A 13597-nucleotide genomic window follows, 5' to 3' on the forward strand; every position below is an offset into this window, starting at 1 on the left:
GTGGTTTGGGATTTTGGGTTTGGTTTTTTTAGTGTTTCAGCTTATCACTAACAGACTCTGTTACAGTTTTCAATTTCATTTATTGTGATTACTCTTCTTCAGAGAATTACTGGAGGTGTTGAAATATCCTCAAAAGGGTGAGTTGTCTCTTCCTATATGTCTCATTTTCCCTTTTGCATACTAATTTAATTCTTCAGAATTTGGAGTTTCCTGGAAACCCATTAGAAAATCCTATCAGCCACACTTTGCCTCTTGCAGCCAACTTTAAAGACCACTTCAGATTTCAGTAGCTTCAGCCTGAACTCTTTTAGATCTACTTTAGACTGGGCTGGAACATGGAGGACTTTTCACAGGGGCACATAGTTGTAGGACTAAGGGAAATGGTCTTTAGAGGAAAGAACATACATTTAGATTGAGTATTAGGAAGAAATTCTTTACTGTGAGGGTGGTGAGGCACTGGCACAAATGGTCCAGAGAAGCTGTGGATGCCCCGTCCTCAGCAGTGTCCAAAGCCAGGCTGGATGAGATTCTGAGCAACCTGGGATAGTGGAAGGTGTCCCTGCCCATGGCAGAGGGTTGGAAGTAAATGATCTTAGGGCCCCTTCCAACCCAAACTATTCTGTGATTTTATGAAGGTGCAGAATTAATGCCCCATGCAGCACCATGGACCTGAGTCCAGCAGCAAAGCTATGGTAAGCCTTTCACCCCTCCTGTGATGCATTCACAATTGCATGAGGTTTGGGCATTTGTTGCTCTCATCAGATATTTGGAATGCTGCATGTTTCCTGCAGAATCTCTGGAGGAAGTACAGTACATCTGAGGCTCACAGCTGCTCGGGACAGAGCAGGGCAGACTAAAAGATTTTCAGTTTGTGTTTTGGTCTGTGCATCAAGTTTGCTTACTGTGTCTGGCATCAGAGCTTTGTATCACAGATCCTGGCAGCTGACAGCCAGGGGAACCCCCTGTGTACCACAGATTTTGGTCCCAAAGCTGTGCTTGGCCTCAAGTCAAGCAAAAACATTTGGCAAATTAGGATGTCAGAAAATTAGTAAGAAACACCACACTGTCAGGAGACTTGCAAGAGAGTTTCAAAGTGTTTCTCCTGCTGGTTTTGTGCTTTGGAGGTGTCTGCCAGCAACTGAGCCCTGCTGTGGCTGGTCTGGCAGGCATCAGCTCAGCTGCTCAGTCCCTGCCAGAGGCATTGTCTCACCAAATATTGGCTGGAATGACAGCAACAGCACAGCTGAGGGCCTGCTGAGCTGAGAGTCCCCCAGCTTCACACACCCAGCATTGTGCTGGGAGGAGAGCAGAGGGACCGTGGCAGGTACTCCAGGAGCTCTGCACAGCCCAGGGACAATGAGGCAGCTTCCCTGGAGGAACTGAGGCCTGAGATCAGACAAATTCCAGCTGGGACTAGGCAGTTATCACCACATGTTAAGGCTGTAAGAGATAGCTTGTGTCTTTGTAAGCCTATGAGCTTGCTGTTATCCTGGATAGGGACCGAGAGGGAATGGACTCCAATCCTCACAAGTTAGGTAATGGAAAATATTTGCCAGTGCAAGACACAGAAATGCTTCTGTAGAAACCAGCCTGGATCCAGCATGCTACTGCAGATCCACAGGTCAGTAGTCCTAACACAAATAATTTGCTCAGAGTTAGTTTAAGGTGCCCACTGTGCTCTCTAATGTCAGAGCTGGGGCAGGGAATTGTTTTCATGGGTGCTGCTCCAGCTCCAAGCTGCATCATACTGCTCACATCAGCCAGGAGCTACCTCTGTGTCTTCACATCCATAGCAAGGTTAATTTACAAACTCTCCTCAAACAAGGGAGAGTTGGAGTTTCAGAGGGGACTTTGTATTCAAGATAGACCTGAAAAAACATAACCCTGTAGTGTAACAAACAACATTCAACAACATTTGCCTTTAGCTTTTGCCTGCAGTTTCTGATTTCATCCAAATGTAAGTGCATCTGTTCTAGTTCTCAATATCTAAGTGCAGGACCTCTATCCCTAGTTCCACTTCTCCTTAAGTAAATTTTTCATTACTCCCTAATCTGTCTTAGAGAAAGAAGAAAGGGAGCTTCTCTGGAATCATCTGATTTTTTGAGGAAGCATCCCAAGATGTGGGGAGAGGCATGTTTGTGCTGAGGGGCCCAAGAAGAAGTGCCATTTTCCCTCAAGATCAGTGCAGTCAGCCTGTCTAGTGCATTCAGGCTCTAACTCTGTGCAGCTCCTGTGTTCTGATGCAAGCACAGGCCATTCCTCTGGTTCTGGGGCGAAGGAAACCTGGCTGCTTTTCAGCCGGATGGCTAATGGCTGGGGCAGGGGACAGCACTGCTAACACTGCATCAAAGGCTTAATGAATTCCAAAATCATGTGCTCCACGTGACAGCACTAATGCTTCCCTTCAGCGGCTCATTTGGGATTTGGTTAAAAACACATTTGCCTGACAAGTTCCCAGAGCTCGTTACTGCTCTTTTGATCCTGTTATCCCCTCGTGGTCCTGCTGCAGCAGAGAGAGAGGCAGGGGCTGGGTCTCTGCAGGGCTGGGCACTCCGTGGGCCCCAGGGCTGTCCCTGAGCATTAGCCTTGCCATGGGCACCAGAGCAAGGAGAGCAGCACAATGGAGCACAGGGAGCATGGGGCTCCAGGCTCTGTGGTGGGAGTTCCTCGCTTTTTTCACTGGGGCTTGCCATGTCTGGTTTTTCTCTGACAGACTTTTGTCATAGGAGATATAGTTTGAGAAAGAGACTGCTTTTCAGTTTAATAATAAATGGCCCAGGTTTCCCTGCAGCATGTGCAGATGACTTTGCAGTTGTTCAGGTTTTGCAATAAACACCCGGTGTTTTCTGCCCACACTGGCAAACTCAGTGTGACGTGAAGCTTTTCTACTTCCTCTTTTCACATATGTATTAAATATGTGTATATTTTTTTAATAACCACATAACTCTCTCTTCTTTCAACAATTTTGGTGATTAACATCTTTGTTCAATGTTAGTTTCTCATTGGTCCACTTCACACTGTCTTGGTATATTCTGTGCATGGTCAATTTGTAATTGAACGAGACCTTCCCTGCCTCTCTTGGTCCAAAACTGCCCAGCTGCTCTTCTTTTGCCTCCTTAATGTAGACTCTATCCCTTCCTGTAGGGGCTGCTGCCAAAGGAGATGATTGATCTAGCTGGACTTGTGTAGGAAAGGAGCATCTACTGTTTGCAGAGTTTTTCTTCAGTAGCTGGGGACTGTCTTTCATCTTTAATTTGTTGTGTGAACTTTGACTTGGCAGAATCCTGTCTGTGTCATCCTCATAGGAGGTGAAACATGGAGGCTTTTGGATGGAAGAATGTCAGCCCTGATCAAATGCAAAGAATCTTCATTGCTCTTGAGTGCTGATAATGTCCTTCAGTAGTGGATGTAGCACTGAGAGGCGCTTCTGCAGGAAGAGGTAGATAAATTGGGCAGTAAGTCACAGGCCTGTGATTGCCTGACTTAATAACACTTAATTTCTTATTGCTAAGTGTTTTGCTGAGTCTTTTTCCTTCTCCAAGAAAATGGGATCTTATGTGTCAGACAAATATTATGCTGCTAGACTGTGGGATGAGGAAATTATCTGCATCTGACGGAACTAAAACTGTACTCTCTGCATTCCTGTTGTAATTATACCTGTTAGAGAGGAGTCTCTGTGTAATATGAAGGTCTAATTAAACTACAGCCAGGAAAGAACTTGTCAGTTCATGGTGTATCAAGCTCACAAGAGACCACAGAACCAGCTGGCCAGAAGTCTGTGGTGCCCAGGGGAAGGCTTTCATGTAGTCCTCACATCATGCAAAGCCTCCAGCCAGGTGGACTCTGGGGCTGTGTTGGCTTTGCTGCTAACACTTGGCTCATCCCACCTCATTTTCTGTCTTCTCAGACTGTCCACTTGAGGCTTTGGTGGTGCATCAGCCTCTGCACAGTGCCTGGGCTGCCTCCCCACCTGGGGTCCTCCTCCTTTCCCAGTGGCTCTGATCAGCTGTCCTGGCACCACTTGAGCAGCAGTGGGAATTGGTTCCTCTTTCCTGTGCTGTTCAGAACATCTGCCCTCCTCCTGCTCCCTGGGCAGCCAGGAGAGGCTGCCGGCTGGTTCTGCTCTCTCCTGGGAGCACACTGCTACGAGGACCTGCACAGACTTTTGGTCTGTCTGGTTTGGGTTTTTCCACTTTCCTGGCAGGTCAGGGCAGATGGACACTGGTGTCATGCAGAGCTGGGGGTTTTCTCATGCTGCCCCTGAGGTCTTGCACGCCTGCCTGAGGCAGCAGCCATGGTCACATTACGTGCTATGGATTAGTACATACATAGTACACTACATATTATGTTGCAGAATGCTCTGAGCACAACCCACAGCACGTTCACAGGAGCTCACAGAATCACAGGACATATTAAATTAAAAGGACATAAGGTCATCTCTGCCATGGTCAGGGCTGCCTTCCACTAGACCAGGCTGCCCAAAGCCCCAACCAGCCTGGCCTTGAGCAGTGCCAGGGTAGGGGCAACCACAACTTCTCTGGGTGACCTGTGCCAGGGCCTCACCACCCTCATTATTAGAAATTTGTTCCTCATATCTAATCTAAATTGACCCCCTTTGTAATTACACACAGCTGCCCCCTGTCCTATCACAACAGGCCCTGCTAAAAGGTTTGTCACCATCAGACCCAGCAGTCCCTCTAGCAGTGACAAACTATCCCAGGAGAGCCTGGTGCCTTCTGTTAGCTCCTGAGCCAAGGGTTGCCTGGTCTGGAGCACGTCGGCAGCACAACTGCTGCTAAAAAAAGCCATGAGAGGTTATGAAGAGTATCAGGAGAAAAAGTACTGGGAGAATGTTGTGCAGAAAGCTGCATGGGGTCAGGTCCCCATCTGCTAGGTGAACATCTTGGGAACAGTCCTGCTGCATTTTGCTGCCTGCAACACCTTCCTCAGGCATCACACGTGTCAGGAGCAAATGTGACTGGAGAGGAGATTCAGGAACAACTGGGTCAGAGACCTGCAAAGGCCGGCTTGCTTGGTAGCCCTGGTTGGTGAGCTGTTGAGGCTGTAGAAAGGTTTCTTAGGGAATCCTCTATTTCTGCAGGGGGCAAAAATTATAGCTGGTCTGTAGCACTCAGTGGGCTTTAGGTACATGTCCCCAGACTAAGCTGCTCAGCCCTGAGGCCCCCAAAACTCTCATGGTCTAGGACTGTTTCCCGCAGTTCAGTGCTGCTGAACACCCCTTTGCCTTGTGCTGTTGCCAGCCAAAAGGCATGGATTAGGGTAGTGAGGGGACCTGGTGCACGTGATACCAAGATCCTGCCAAGAAACCCAGGAAACAAAATCATTTTGCCAGTTTGCCTTCTTCAGACAATGCTCCCCTCATGTGCCAGAGCTAAATGCAGAGCTTGAGCCCAGGAAAGCCAGGAGAGGAGTACACAGGGAGAGGCAGAACCAGCTTGGGAAAAACAGCAGCTAACCAAGAGATGCTGTGGTGAATTGAGATATCCTTGCCTCCCCTTCACAGTGTCCTCCCAGGAGTCATCAACACCATCCCCCTTGCACAGATGTGAGTAGGAGTGACACAAGGCTCACTCATATCCCTGCTGTCCCGAACCCGTGTCCTGCTCCAGCTGCTCTCCAAATTCTGGGCTGCCCCTCTGCCTTCTTTGAGGAAGGAGCTCTTCAGCAGTTGTGCAAGGGCCTCCCCAGGACCTGGCAGCAGCACATTTCTATAGGCTTTCTCCACACTCTTTCCATTTCAGCTCAGACTGTGACGCCGATCACGTCCACCCCAACACCCTGCTGGCAGAGCTATCTGTGGGTTTATCGCCCAACAATGCGTGCAATGTTATTGTGCTAAAAAGAAAACAAAGCCTAATCCATTTTAAATTAAAACAGTGCCCCAGTGTCATGCATCTGATGCAGACATGGTCTGGCAGTGCAGTCCTGCTGGCTCCCTGAAGGCTTCACCCAGAGGTGCTGGGCTGTTCTCTCCATTCCCAGCAGACATCAGTCACAGCCTTCAGGCTGGGGAGGCTGGTTTTCCCAGGCCCCTCTGGTCTAAAGCCCCTGGGCTGGCCTGTCTCCTAAAATGCTGTGTCACTTGGAGGTGGAGCACTGCCATGTGCCAGAAGTTAGCAGCAGACAGAAACCAGGGGAGACAGAACTGGGATCTTCCTGTGGTAGGAAAGGTTGATAGGACAAGAGGATACGGCTTCAAATTGCACCAGGGAAGGTTTAAATTGAATGTTGAGAAAAATTTCATAATTGAAAGGGTGATCAAGCATTAGATCAGACTGTCCAGGTTAGTGGTAGAATCACTGTCCCCAGAAGTGCAAAAGCCATGTAGATGTTGGCACTTGGGGATGTGGTTTAATGGTGTATCTGCCAGTGTTGGGTTAATAGCTGGACTCAACAGCCTTAGAAATCTTCTCTAGCCTAAATTATTTTATGATTCTACAGTGGTGTAAGGCTACAATAGAGGCTTTGTCAGGTCTGGCTTAGAGTTTATGAAGTCTCAGATGGACTCAAGACAGGATGAGCATGGGTATGATGTTCACAAAGCAGGGAACTGATCCTTTCAGCCCAAGAGATCATTTTTTAACTGTAGTGCTTCTGTTCTAAGAAATTAGTTTCTGTAATGGTGCTTCACATCTGTATTTGCCTCACATCATCCAGCAACATTAGAGTGTGCTCAGGAGGCAAGGCTGGCCCTGGGGGTGCTGGCAGCCAGGACTCTTTCCCAGCCCTTATCCATGGTGATTTTGTTTCCAGCTGATGTGGCCACAGATGTGGCAGACCTGTGGTGCCCAGAGTGCCCAGAGTGGGTTACATGGTAGGAAAAAAAGACTTTGTGGCTGTGATAAGCCACCTCTTCTTCATCCCCGGGTCTGGCAGGATGAATAAAGTTTCATCCCATTGTGATGAAGGACATGCTGTGCCCCGCTGTGCAGAGCTGTTTGGCTTGTTTGATATATAGGTCTTTTATGTTTGCACTATTGTGCAGCAGTCACAAAAAATGGGTGTGAGCTTTGCTCTGTAGCCATCACGTGGCAGCGAGCCCTGCCAGTGGGAGCTCTGGCTGCACGTTTCTGCTGAGATCCCTGCCTGTCTCTCCTCTGCTGCTTGTCACTGCACGCCTGGTCCTGGCCCCCATGTGCAGCTGTGGAGTATAAGGACTGAGGACTTAAGACCTGTTAGATTTTTGTAAGCCAAGTGGCCATGAGTAAAACCCCTTTTGTTTGTGTGGTGTTTTTGTTTCTCTGCATCTGAGCAGTGCCCTTCTGTGAAGGATGCAGCCCCTGTCCCATGGCTGTGTGTGTGCAGCACTGAGGCACAGAGAGGTTCTGCAGCATCCCTGGGGGATGAGCTGTGCTGTGCTGAGCTGTACTGCCCTGGGGGAGTCTCTTCAGCATATGTTAGAGCCTCATGATTTCCATGTGTCTTTCTGGGTCTTCTCTCTTCTGTCACAACCCTGCAAGTGTCATTTGTGAATCTGACTTCCTTTTCCTCTTCCTATTTTGCCAGCTCATCTGTGACAAGGATGATTCTTAAGAACAGAGGTGACAGTGCACTGATATCCCTTGATCTTGGGATATCCTGCCATGGTTAAAGAAACCTCCGATTTTCTGTCTGTGGGCTTCCACATGAGCAGTGCCAGAGATGCTCAGGACATGTGAACTCCACAGATTAGTTCCTGAGGATGTTTGACAACAGAGCAGTTTTCTCCTGCTGCCAAATAACCTGCAGGGATGACTGTCGGGAGCTCTGCTGAAACTGGCTCTATGTGGGGGCAATCTCTAGTCTGGAGTTTAATACCAGAACCCTCTGGCAAAATCCCAGCTGTGCTCAAGGTGAGGATTTACTGTGAAGCCTGAGTGACATGGGTCTCTTCAAAATCATGGCACATAAAAGCCAAGCATGAGGAGAGGGAGCAGGGCAGGCTTGGGAAATACAGGGTTTTTCCTTGGAAATCCAGATGTTAGAAAATAGTATTGGGTATGAAGCAGAATGGCATGAATTCCTACCAGGATACTGTGCCAGAAGGAGCTAATGTTTTTCCAGACAAGGATGGATTAAAATGAATCACAGAATAGTTTCAATTGGAAGAGACCACAAAGATCATCTTGTTCCAATCTTCCTGCCCTGGGCAGGGACACCTTCCAATCTGCATCTTGGATTAGTATATGGGAGCAGGGAAGGGACTTGCCTTCCATGAGCAGTTTTGGTGAGGTCACAGATCATGTAAAGTGTTCTCTTCTGGTGTCCACATCTTAGAAATAACTTTTATGGAAAACTGGAGAACTCATAGGAAAAAAATATGGACTCTTAGGCAGGAAAAGGGTCCTTTAAAGATTAATTAAAAGGCCTTTGTTTTATTAATTTATCAAGGTGCCTACTGAGGTGTACTTCAAGTGAGGTATGGGAAAATACACAGGGACAGTTCAGAATCCTGGACTGGCCACACAGCAGAATGAGAAGCAGCAGCATGGTGTTAGTCAGACTAATGAAAAACAAACACAATTACAATTGTGTAATTTCAACATCCATTGGAGGAGAGTTCTAAGGAAAATCCTAAGTCCCCTGAAGGTTTCTGAGCTCCGGCTACGTGTTTCCCAGAAGTGAACACTGGATCATATGCAAGCTGCCAGGCTGGGTGCCAGGGTGGTTGGCTAAGGTGACGCCTGGCAGAATGGTTTGACAACTCTTTTTGCATCTCTATGTCTCTAACCTTCCACTGGGATCTTCCATCCCAGGTACCTTTTGTTTTGTTTTAACTGCTTTATGTCAATAAGACACTGTAACAATAGTTCAATGTGGTTATTTTTAAGCTGCTCTTCCATGAGTTCCCCTTCCTATGGATATATTTCTTGCAGTCTTATGGCCCCAGCAGAGGCTTTACTACCCTAGTCCCGTTTTGGAGAAGCTCTTAAGGAAGAAAAAGTCATCATGCAGTGCACCGCCCAGTCATCCACAATGCCAGTGATCTAATTGTCCTAACCAGCACCAAGTATCTCCTAAGCGGCGAAAACATGTTTGGTTTCTATGTATAGAGCTTGCACTGCTGGGGAAATTTCACCAGAAAGCGTTTCACAATTTTCGTTGAACTACAGGCAAGATCCTCAACTCTGCTAATTTCTTATTCATTGAGACACTGTTTCTCTTTCCCTAATGCCAGTTCTCAACGGGGGAGTAGCCTGGTAGCTTCCTGTGACTATAACCCAGCTCAGAGCTTGCTCTGAAGGCACTTGCACCCACCAGGGCTTGCTCAATTCAAACATCCCGGGAACTAGCCTGAGCTGGTGGTCATTAACATTGTTTCTTAAGTGTGTGGAAATTACTGTAGACCGGCTGGTTACGGAAAATAACCTTATATCCGCTGATAAAAGTTTCATTACACCAAGTGAAAGGTTACAAATGTTTACAGTCATGATACTTAATTTCAAGGACAGAATGGAGCAATAAATTGCAGTAACTAGTTAATGAAGTCACCTGGACTGAAAAGCACGAGGACTTGGCATGGAACAAGGAATGGCATGGAATTTTTTAGTTCTCTTGGTACAAAAAAACATTTGAAATTTGTGTCCTGAATAATGTCTAAATATTTTAGGAGGTGACTATGTGGTTGTATATCTATGTATATCTATGGTGAATGATACTGAAGATGAACAAAGAATCTGAGCAGTAATAAAAGTGGTCAATTAACAAAGAATGTGGTGACTGGGAGGTCAAGTCTGCATGGAAAACCTGAGAATTGTTCCCAGGAGAACAGCAGAGAGGAGGGGAACCTGAGTGAAGATTTAAAAAACCTGTGTTAGGTGTGACTCCTCAACTGTACAAACATCTTCCTCCATGCTGTGAGGTAGGGAATAGAAAAAGAGGACAAAATAAAAAGCAGGTGTAAGGATCCAGAATAGAGTTTAGAGATTAAAGTTTTCAAAGGGCTTGAAAATTGCACTCTGAAACCTGAAGGATGCAGTAATTGGTTTACAGGTCTGGTGTCCAGCCAGAGGCAGTGTTACAGCAGAGACTGGAAAAGGTACCTCACTTTCAGTGGAGAAAAAAGATCTGGATGTCTTTGGAAGAAGAAAAGTTATGGAATAAGTAGGAAGAAGGATTAAAAAAAAAAAAAAAAAAAAAAAATTCAAATTTGCTACAGTGATTTTTTAATCTTACTAATCCAGATTCTCTCTGGATAAAGGAAATGCTCTGGGTTCCTTTACCAGGATTTCAACACATTTTAAAAGCAATTTCAAATGTGAGTATTAATTACCATCAAGATGACAAGGAGTGCAAAGATACAATTTTAAAAGGGAAAAATAATGGGTCATCTCCTAAAAAAAGAGGCCCTGCATGGTGAAGATATTACTGAAGTGGATTTTAGGACCCACACTCATAAATACTGTCATTAGGGACCTTAACAAGGGGGAAGAATGTGCCAATGAAACAAACTGGGAAACACTGCTGCTCATCTGAAAATCAAGTGGTTGCAGCAGAGGTATGAAGACTGCCTGTCACGGAACCTTGTGTTCCTGAGTGCTGATGAGCTGCTAGGTAAAATTTCTGGCATAAACCACTGCAGGAAAACAAAAAAAAAAGAGATTGCGAATCACCTAATCGTGTGCTTACTGTGAGTGGTTCCACATGTGGCAGGACAAGGGTTTTCCATGCAAGTTAAATGCATTATTTAGCATGCCTACATTCAGAAAATATTACTCAAACCTTGAAGAGGTGCAGAGGGTTAAAGGGATCCTGAGTAGAAGGGACGTTTAGTCCCAGACAAGCTAAACTCTTTCAGACTTCGTTCTAGACTTTCAAAACACGGTTTGAGAAGGGATAGAGTTGCTGCCTATAAATATATCAGGAATAAATGCTGCCAAAAGGGCAGCCTTCATATAGAAACAAATAAATTCACTTTAAAGGAAAATTCAAAGAAGATTCATAAACTCTGAGGTTTTATAGTAAGACCAAGAAAACACAGGGCAGGATGATGATGACTGATTTCCACATGTGGCTTCATCAGGAAGCTTTTTAAAAAGAGGGATCAAACTAAGCCCTAATTTGGACACAGCTTAAGGTAAACTCTTGTTCTGCTTGTTGCACTTAAAAAGATTGATATATTCACTGCTGAAGGGTGATTGTGGCACACCTCAGTGTTCTTGGAAGTGCTTGCCAGTTTCAGATCTCCACATTTTTGTCCTGCTGGATCAACACTATAGCTGGTGCTTGCCAGCAGCTGCTGGGGAAATTGCTTTCCTACCTGGAACATACTGACATGAGGATCCAGAATCTCCTATGTAGATTTTGCCTGAAGTCAGATGTTTTCTGTTCAAAGAAGTTTTGATATTTTGAGACTTAGACCTGGAAGCAAGCTTCTTAAAATAAAATTCTGCTTCCCATCATACAAATTGTTTTTAACCAATAGGCAACAATGAGTGTGTAAATAATATACATTATAATTGTGTATAGAAACACTAAAATGTGTATTTTTTTTACCCATCCCTACTACAGCTGCTAGAATTCAGTTGTAAAGCAGTTCCCATACCTCATTGCCCAGGTCCAGGAGCTCCCACACTAGTTTGTTCTCTTGGCTTCCTGCTTCCTACATTTTGGCCACAGAGAAGAGCCACAGGATCTAGACTGGGTCTAGAACCCCATAGCACAGGTCCTGGGATTACTCAGAAACTAGAGACGATTACCCTGGACATCCAAGGGAAAGCAACTAGCTAATTAACACTCTTGCCTCAAAATACCCCTTGTCATCCTACCCTCAGGCATTGGAAGTTGGTTATTTGCTGGAGACAAACACTGTGTTGGTGTAGGGCTTGGGCAGCCAATGACACTAGAGAAACAAATGTACAGATGTTGAGATGAAAGTAAAAATACTTGTGGAGAGAAATTCCTGCAGCTTTTGCAAAGCAGACTAAGATCACCTCAAAGGAAAGACTGCTGTTTAGGCAATCCTACCCAAATCTCAGTAATGAAATACAAACTGCAGGTGCCAGTACCTGGGATTCACTTCAGTGGTGCCATAGATCAGCCTGATTTTGTTTGGAAATCATCCAGGGAGTTTGACTCTAAACTGTGAATAGGCACAACAGCAGCACTTATAAAATAGTGCCTGCTGTTTTTTATATTAAAAGTAACAGACAAAAGCCCTCAATAAGCTCAGGAATTCACTAGGATATCCCGTGGGAAAGGATTACTGGTACAATTTTGAATCAGGCCCAGAGTGCCAAAATTCTTCTAGACATCCAAGCCTTTCCTCAACATGAGTTAATTTTCCTGGGAATGACATCCTTTTCCTGAGAATAAACCCTTTTACAAGCATTTAGAGGTCGTCCCTCCCTTCAGCACTGGAGCTAAAACAAGACCAGCCAGTGTTTCCAGAAGTACACCCACTCTATCTCAGCCTGGTGCATCTTGTGCTGCGCAGGATTGGAGAAGCTCCCTGGTACGCCAGGGCTTTGTGCCTCAGGCTGGGCCTGTGCTGAGCTGAGCACAAGTTTGGTGCTGCATATTTCCAGATAGCTCACAGCAAAGAAGGGCATGGCAGTGAGCTGTTTGCAGGGGGTGGAATCCCTCTGATCGGATCTCCTCTGACATAATTCTGGCAGGGAATCCCAGGGAACAGATTTTGGTGAGAATATTGCACTGGTGTGAACCTTGTACAGGACAACAAGCCCCTTGTGCTCTTCCCTGTGTGGCCTGCAAGCCTCACGGAATATGGCTGTGATCTACAAACTCCAGCATTCCCAGGAGGCACTATCCAGACCAAGTGCCCTGATGATGGAGTCACCTTTCATTCTAAGTGTCCACAACTGCCAAGTGTCATCTCTACAAAAAAGCTGACAAAGTGTAAGAGATCACAGGTGAAAGAAGACACGTGCAGTTACAGCAGCTGTGATATGATATGTTCATCCTCAAAGAGCAGTAGAGAGGGAGAACAATGAAACCTAAGAAAGTCAGGGCAGCAAAGAGAATGTAGGGTAACCTCCCTGGAGAAGCAAGCAGAATTGATAGACTCAGGTGTGAGCTGGGAAACTTCATGGAAACTGAGTCCATCATTCCTCTGCTGTATAAAACCGCCTTCTTGCTTTTCCTTCAGGATAAAGACCATCTAGATAAACCACAGGATCATGAGCAGGAGAGAACTGGAATTGCGTTTTATGATTTGTTTTCCCCCCCACAGCCCTGTTTCCTTGAGCCTTGACAAATGAATCTCTTCTTATCCGATGGTTCAGTTTATCTGATGTTGGAAGGAACAAGGTGGATCAGGATAATTGCATTGATCCTACCTGCAGGTCACCCCTGAAGGCACAGTTCTCTGTCAATGCCCAGAGAGAGGCACCATCTCTGGCACAGTCCATGGCAGAAGCCCATGGCTCCAGGTAGCCCGTGGCCAGTAGCTGTGTCCCCAACTGCCAACTTTTTGTCACTATTCCTTCTGCTTAGCAGAAAATCCAGCCCCAGCCAGATCTTCTGTACCACTTGATGGATCTTGAGCCTTCTTGCAGCAAGAACAAGCCTGTGGATATGTATGTATTCACATGGCTATGCTGAGCACATTCATAAAGGAAGGTGTTGGGTTGACCAG

This window comes from Oenanthe melanoleuca, chromosome Z, assembly GCF_029582105.1.
Source record: "Oenanthe melanoleuca isolate GR-GAL-2019-014 chromosome Z, OMel1.0, whole genome shotgun sequence".
Lineage (NCBI taxonomy): Eukaryota > Metazoa > Chordata > Aves > Passeriformes > Muscicapidae > Oenanthe > Oenanthe melanoleuca.